The following is an 8,689-nucleotide window of genomic DNA, read 5'->3' as shown; positions in this document are numbered from 1 at the left end:
TTCTGCTGGGCTTATTAGAAATTGCTCCCAGATAAGTAGGCACAGCAACACTAGACATTTATACATGGCAAGTAATGTTTTCAGTTAAATGTGACAAGTAAATTTTGAGCTTTGGCTAGAGAAATTGACTCTGAAGGCTCATACAGCTCACTTCCCTCAAAGACAGAGGCAATACTTGGAATTCTCCTCTAGTACAATTAAATTCTAAAACTGTGAAGGATTTCACAGCCACCTCCTGTAGTCTTCTATCATACTCCTACCCTCTTCCTCAAGATCACAAACTCACAACCTTTCTTACCTTGACCGTGAAGCTCAAAAGGCAACTAACTAGTTCAAAACTAGTCACAATTTTGAGAAAGGCAATTATATACATAGGAATAATAAACTATATTTTAGCCTTTGTGTGTTGTGTAATGCCAGCCCTACTAGTTAAGTGTGCTGCACAGATCCAGAAAATGAAGTATGATTTCATTAACCATGTTGTACAATACTTGAGGACCAAAGAGTAGCAGCTTCCCTTTTAAATCTTTACTTTTCTTGAAGTGAAGATAGATTTTCCTTTTAAATCAGCTTCAGGTTCTGAATATTCTGTTCCATTCAGATGCAGAATTCAGTTGAATTCTATACTGGGTGTAGGCAATCTTTCTGTTCTTCTTCATACACTTTAAAGGCAAAACCACTTCCAAAATCTTGCCAACTGCTGGGACATATCCAGGCAGTTACGAATCAAGGCACACAAACTCCCGCTCAGGGAAATTTGCAGGTGTTATTGTCTTAATCCAACTTTGCTAAGCTAATTCATAGTAGGATAAATTATATCCTTGCATTTCTTCTATGATTTCAAGGTGTCAGGAGAGGGGGCATGTTTAGAGACAATTGCAGTTGGTGCCTTGGAGGATTTATATGGTAGAGGAAGGGTGCCTGCTATTAGAAAAAAATCAACTAATTGTATTTTGGGATGGATTCCCAATGTAAGAAACTTAAGCATTCCAGTATAAATTACTTGAGGCAGAGGAGTCAATTCCTAATTATCATGACATCAACATGACAAAATCTATGTCATGTCCTGGTTCAAGCTCCACCTTTTCATATTTGTGTTGTGACTTTGCATAGAAGCATATGCTAAGTAGAACCCATATTTCAACACTTGTTTCCCCAGCAGATGTCCGTGCCTTGAGATTTAATAATCAGCTGTATCCTGAAGATAGCTGTGTCCTACCATGTGTCCTACCAGTTGGCTTACAGACTAATGGAGCCGATGTATAAAAAAAGCATAAACTTCTTTTGCTTCTGTTTTCTTTTGTTCAAACTAAAATATGCTAATTTGCTGTTTAGGAAATGATTAAAGTGACACCTATTATTGGACACTCTTAGGGGTCTTCCATTCAAAGATTATTTCCTCAAAAACATTTCCCCATTTTGATTCTGAAAGCTATCTTATTTTACAAGAAACATAGCTAAAGAAAATATATTATTACACATCTTAAGTGGGCTTTCTGAAGATTCTTTCCTGTTTTTCGTGACAGCAATAACAGATACTTATAGTAATGTTTAACACTACAGTCAGTATATTGTGGCGTGCAAATACTAATAAAAACCCACAATGTATTTTTATCCGCTATTGCAGGAAATATTCAATTATCCCTACTCTTTTAATAAAAGGAAGTTCCCCTTTATTTGCTTGTCTTCATTATTATGTAAGTTATTTCCTGCAATTACGTTAGGAACAATATATATATATTCCCAGCTCTTGTTCTTTTTTTACCTCCCAACAGTGATAAAATCTCATATCCAAAATGTTTTTGCTCAATGACAGATGAATTTACACAGCCAGGTTCTGCATCAACTGAGTTATATGAATATTAACCACAATTCAGTTGTATGAATATTGCAGATGGTGTAGAATGCATGCAAGAATCTCGTGATTACAGAACTCACTAGTGGCCAAAATTGTTTGGTGAACAGAAAAGGAAGAACCTCATTATGTCTAGTCCTTCACAAGCTGCATTTAGATGACCATTCCAGGGTGAGATTTAGTTGTATTTAATTCACAGTTGACATTAGCAGATTGCCAAGTGGCTTGCAAGTGTCAAGAAATGCAACTTTTGGTATTGTTAAGAAGAATGCTCAGTCTTAACAGTCCCAAAAACAGATTACAGGCTCATCTGCTATTTACCTACAGTACATACAACTGGCTTGGCTAAGGCAGCTGTATTCCTTACAAGTCACCCTCTATAGAAAAGATAAATCTGATGTTCTATTAGTGATGAAAGCCTTGACATGAAGAGAATTTAACCTTTTTCCTGTGCCTGTTTTCGCCCTTATAATGCTGACTCTGCCCCTTCTGAAATACCCTGTGAAGAGATGGGTTATTGTATTGCACCCCACAGTGGCTCTTAGCAACACCCAGAAATGGCTAGGCAAATATCCATTACCATAGCTCTGATTATGAAAATGTCAGAATATACTATCTTGTTCTAAGAATACAGGCAATCCTTGGCTTACAACCATTCATTTAATGACCATTTGAAGTTACGACGACAATGAAAAAAGTGACTTCTGTTTTTCACACTTACGACCGCAGCATCCCCATAGTCATATGATCAAAATTAGGAAGTTTGGAAACCAGGATGTATTTATGATGGTTGCAGGGTTCTGGGATTATGTGATCACCTTTTGTGACCTTCTAAAAAGCAGAGTTAATGGAGAAGTTGTTACTAACTTAACAACTGCAGTGATTCACTTAATAACTGTGGCAAAAAAGATCATAAAATGGTGCAAAACTCACTTAAAAACCGTGGAGACTACCAATGAAAATTTTGAGTTCAAATGTGATTCTAAATCAAGGACTACCTGCAATGTTACATAATGAAATGCATATTCTTTTTCCAATAATGACAAATATTCATTCAGTCTAAAGGGTTTTTATTTCAGATTCAGAAAACTGAATAATAAACACACGATTCATTGAATGCACTGCTTTCCACCAAAACAGCTAGGAACAATTGGGGTCTTTTAGAAGTGGAAAAACAGTATCAACTCTATAGTCACGTATCTATTTTCACTTTTTTATACATATACACATTTGATCCTTGATGGTGATGAGGACCTTACAGAGATGCATGAACAAAGTTAAGAGCATGCAAAATGTTTCAAATTTGAACACTACTTCCAGTCGAAATTCCCATCTCAAGAATGAAATGAGCTGTTTTTATTATCTTCAATACAAATTTTGCAATATTTGGAAATTGGAAATGCAATATTTCTGAAATAACTGAACAATCTCATTTTGCATTTGAAACATTCTGAACCTTTCGCATTCAAAATGGGAGGGCTCCAAAATTAAAATGATTTGAATTTGAGATATTCTGCATGCTCACAAACAAAATACATATTGAGAACATTACATTCATAGCGGCAGAAAACAATACTTAGAAAATGGAGTGATTATCTGTTGCTGACATACATTATTCTAGAATTCTGACAAAGCGCTGTTCTACAATGCTTTATACCTGATTTCAGGTTTGAAATCTAACATTTATATTCCTGTGAAATATATCAGAACAATGTGTTTTTCTCGGGAATTCAGACCCAGAGTTAAACTAAGCAGGATCTTGAGAAGAAATACAAGAGTTTAACAGCACTGTGCATAAAACACAGGTAAAGCAGCACTTTAGGCACAACACAATAAGGCAGGTGGTGTCATCGCTCATGTCTAAAATCATAGAGTGTAGATTTCCTTATCCTACACAGATTCCAGATTGTTCACAGTCTCCACCTTTGCATTATGCAGCCATTCATTTTCCTTACAGCAAAGCACGTCCACGTTCTACTTGAGTTTGATTAGAAACTTCAGTACAGAAAGACACAAGTGGCACTGTAGGGCAGTATAATATATCGCTACCTTTTGAACTGAAAGAGGATCATAAAAGACAGTTTAAAGATACATATTAATGGAAGCTAATCAGAAAACCTCATTGTAACTGTAAATACAGAACCATATTTCTCCTCATAAACAGATCGCTTAGTTGCTCTAAATTTCTTTAATCGGGGGAGGGACTGATGTTGAATATTAAGGTAAGCTAGAAGTATATTAGCCTATTTAACGTGATAACCGTTCGATCTGGTATATAAGAATTTTATTCAGATCTCAGTAAAAGCTGATATTCAGCTGTCTCAGTGAGAAAAATAAGAAAGTAGCTTCTCAACATTGTAAAAAAAAAATTCCGTTTGATGATTCCTCGGGTGAGGTAATCCGCCCTAGTGTTATATTGAGTAATCAGAGCACTTCTGCACCTAGTTTTGGCACCATTGCCACAGTAATACCGTCCTCTTTGTTTTCACCGTGACATTTTTCTTCGACAATTCAGACAGTATTCTTTTAGCTAAGCTCTCCAGAATCTCAAATCACCAACTTATTTTCCATGGAACCCAGGGGGTAGGGAGCTTAGGCCCACCACCCAAAGTTCTCCTCTCTCCTTGTTCTCAAGCAACTACAGGACAAGGCAAAGATGGCAGTGGGAATCTGATATTGGAGTAGCAGCTGGATTTTTTAAACAGGGTTTTTTTTGGGGGGGGGACATACTCAGTAGTCAGCAAGGGAACGTGCACTGATGGTTCAGTGTAAGTTCTGGGAATGGCTGCATGAGAATAAACACAATGAAGATTGAATACAAAGTCCAATTAGAGCAATACCTTTTTTTTCAGCCAACCAAAAAAAACACAGAATAGCATAAGGGAAAAAAAAACATACGGTAAGCTGATAGCCTGTTTTTAATGATAGCGTTAAAGATGGAATTTGGGAGGAGGATGCAAATTTTCAAATTAGGGCCTCGACACTACCACAACAGCATCTATTGTGTAGAATCTATGCCTAGAATGTCAGGATTTTAAAAAAGCTGATCACCCAGTTCAAAAATATGTAATTATTTTCCAGCTTTGTTTCACCTGTTCATAGTGACTTGAAACACATATTAGCACACAGAATATAAATCCATAAACCATCTCAGTCCTGCTCATAGTCAGCACGATTCTCCTGTAATTTTCAGCAGCCTAATTTCAAAGTTCCTAAAATGCTGCACAACAGATTTTTTAAAATTTTAATCAGTCCTTTGCTTTATTTTTAAATTTTAATTTCCTTTCACATTCCCCATATTTTTTTAATATCAGAGGTGTTCAGATAAAAAAAACAAATTTAGAATATAAACCTGTACCAAATATTTAGTTATTTAGAATTTGTCCCAATTTAGGTGTTTCATGATATAAAAAGTTTTTTTTTATGATTACTAACAATAGTTTTGTATATCAAAATAGAAAAGTGTGGGTGATAAAATAATCCATTTTGCAATCTATGGAAACATATCCAAGGATTTATTTTTTTTCTAAAATTTCTAAAATTCTTCTAAACCACCACTGGCAAATACTTTTATGTCTTTTATTTACTTTTCTGTTAATCAGTATGGATTTTCTAAGTTGAACAGATCAAAAGATTAGCAAAATAGCAAAATGCTTCTACTGCAGTTCATACTTACAACCTCATACCAAAATCAAAGTAGCAGTGGTTTTTCAGCTGACACACCATGTATAGATTGCTTTTACAGAATGTTCAATGATATGCAGATTATAGTCAAAATCCAAATAAAAGACTAACTAGTTCTAATGCACTCCAAGGAGGTTTAATATTTCTAAAACAACTTTCCATTGTTACTTTCATGGCTCAATGGTTTTGAAGGAAAAAGTATTTTCAAGAAATTCTATGACTGTATGTGTTATGGCGTTGCAACTCCTGTTTAGAATACCAAGAGGAATAAGAAAGAAAAATTTAAAAAGTGGTTTGAATTCTGATCTACATGAATTAAGGGATATTTTCTTTTGTAATTGAACTTCAGGAATTTAAATTATAACATCCCAATTCACTAAGCAATGCTGTGTATTTTTTATAATTTTATGGTTTATGTGATTTTGAATTCTAATAGGGGAAAATTATTTTACCAATCTATTGTTTAATGTAAGTTTCTTTCTGCCACATTTATCAGATCCATGAACCCAGTAGGATGTCTTTCTTATCAGGATTTGTTATTTTCCAGATGATAGTCTACCACTTTTTTAAAAACAAAAAATTGATCAGCTCAGCATCTACTGAATAAAGAAAAAAATTACATCCTTTCACTGTGGTATGGCCATCTATAAATTAATCCACAAGTCCCTTGATAGATACATCATTATTTAATGGTTAATCTAGACATGAAATTAATGAAATTAGATATGAAATTGAATTCATTTCATTCTAATGGCTTAAACTCATCTGACTGGAATGAGAAAAAATGCATCACACACTGTAATGGACACCTGAAAAACTGGAATTTGTATACTGAAAGTGTATGGTGCTGATATGATACATTAGGAAGGAGCAACTTAAATAGTCAAGATTGCTGGCATCACTTGCCACTGAAATCAATAAGGGGGCATTAAAACTCAACAGTATAGCATGTTTTACACACACAAAGCCCTAGGGGTAAATTCCTGATGTCTCTAATTTAAAGTAATAATAATGTATAGTACAAAACTATTCCACTGTGGAACAAGGGAACAGGGAGAAATTTCACTTGTCTCACACAAACTAAAAACCAGGGATCATCCAATAAAAGTAAAAGCTGGGAGGTTCAAGATCCACAGTTGACTTTACTGATTTTGAAATCCTGCAAAAACACTGTTGCTTCTGCTCAAAGTGTTCTAGGAAGCAAATCACTATTCTACGTGCTGATTATTTCCTGCACACCTATGCAAGTGGGCAAGATGGAATATAATTCACAAATTTGAAAACAAGACACAAAACGATGCCAGAATAAAGAGGGATATTTTCTTTCTCTATGAGCAAATCCTCTAAAGCAGTGTTTTTCACATTTGGGAACTTTAAGGTGTGTGGACCTCAAGTTCCTGAATGTCCTAGCCAGCTGGCTGAGGAATTCTGGGAGTTGGAGTCCACACATCTTAGGTAAAGGTAAAGGTTCCCCCGCACATGCGTGCTAGTTGTTTCCGACTCTAGGGGCCGGTGCTCATCTCCATTTCAAAGCCGAAGAGCCAGCGCTTGTCCGAGGACGTCTCCGTGGTCATGTGGCCGGCATGACTAGACGCCAAAGGCGCACGGAATGCTGTTACCTTCCCACCGTAGTGGTCCCTATTTTTCTACTTGCATTTTTACCTGCTTTCGAACTGCTAGGTTGGCAGAAGCTGGGACGAGTAACAGGCGCTCACTCTGTTACGCGGCACTCGGGATTCGACCCGCCAAACTGCCGACCATCTGATCGACAAGCTCAGCGTCCTAACCCACTGAGCCACCGCGTCCCACTATCTTAAAAGTTCCCAAATGGGAAAAACACTGCTGTAAAGAAATCTAAGTGCTTTTCTATCACTAAAAGTCAATCTAGTCAGCCAGCTCCAAGCTTCTCTTTTGTGAGAACGCTTCTTTTCTGAAAATGTTCGCTCAGCAACTGGAACAAAGATAGGTGCAAACTTATGACTTAATGATTATCTAACTGAAAAGTAATAGGATTATCTAGATTATGAGTCTGTTGCAAGAGGGTCTGACATTCTGACTGGCAGCAACACAAACAGGTCAGGTTTAACTGACTGGCCTGCCAAAAGGATAGTGATTCCTGTGACAGCGTGTGATCCCTTTGCTACATCAATTGGTAAGAATATTTCACAATGTGTTCGTCTTGTTAACACAGGAAAAGATGCCACACAATAATGTTTATTATGTGCCCACACTGAAGTAAGAATGGGCAGAGTGGGCTAAACATGTTGCCCAATCTAAAGGCTTCCTTTACAGTTACATAAGGTTCTTTTATAATTTATAAGGATAAAAGTTGTTTCTGGTTAAGGTAAATATTTATCAAAACAATACCTTGCCTTTCAACCAAATGTGCTCATGATTAAAATCTGACTCCGTTTCTTTTGGATTCAGATTAATCCCACTTACTTTATCGTATATTCTCAATTTGGGGTTCACTAGGTTGGAAATGGCTAACTAGGGCAAATGGCATAACATGCTAAGAATTCTGGAAACTAAATTTGTGGCCTACCTGGGAGGCAACAGGTAAGTTGTCATTTCCTGCCCCAGGATTTTAAGGTTAATTTTGCAGGGGTGGTGGTGGAACTTATTATATCCTTTTGAAAAAGATCTCCATATTGTGGCAAGGACAGGTAAGATTCCAAGCAAATTTAAATAATGGAATTGAATTTCTGAAAGCCAAAAAAAATATGTCTGAATAGTATTTCTTATGCAAGGAGAGTTAAAGGCCAGAATTGTGTGATTGCTTGTCAACACATATCCTCTTGAAAACAATAGTGGAGTGAGGGAAAAAGCAACAAATGAAGCTTCGTGATTATTAACCAGGACACATTTAAGCACCAATTTAAATGTACTTTTATGTAGATTTTTTTGAAGCTTAAAACTGAATGTTCTACATTTGTTTTCTACCCATATTTGCAGTATGATTTTATTTGTTATGAATTGAGAATAAATTATGTCATCAGTTACTAAATAAACATGGAATTAATCTGTTCAGAAATTGATAGAGGCAGACTTCACGTACTTATTGGTCTTGGGGAAATAGGCAGCATACTACCATATCAGATGCAGCCTGTCCTTTTTATATACAAGGTCTGGTTATGGATGCTCTAAAGC

This window comes from Vipera ursinii, assembly GCF_947247035.1.
Source record: "Vipera ursinii genome assembly, chromosome: 1".
NCBI lineage: Eukaryota > Metazoa > Chordata > Lepidosauria > Squamata > Viperidae > Vipera > Vipera ursinii.
Note: the sequence above shows the minus strand (reverse complement) of the source record.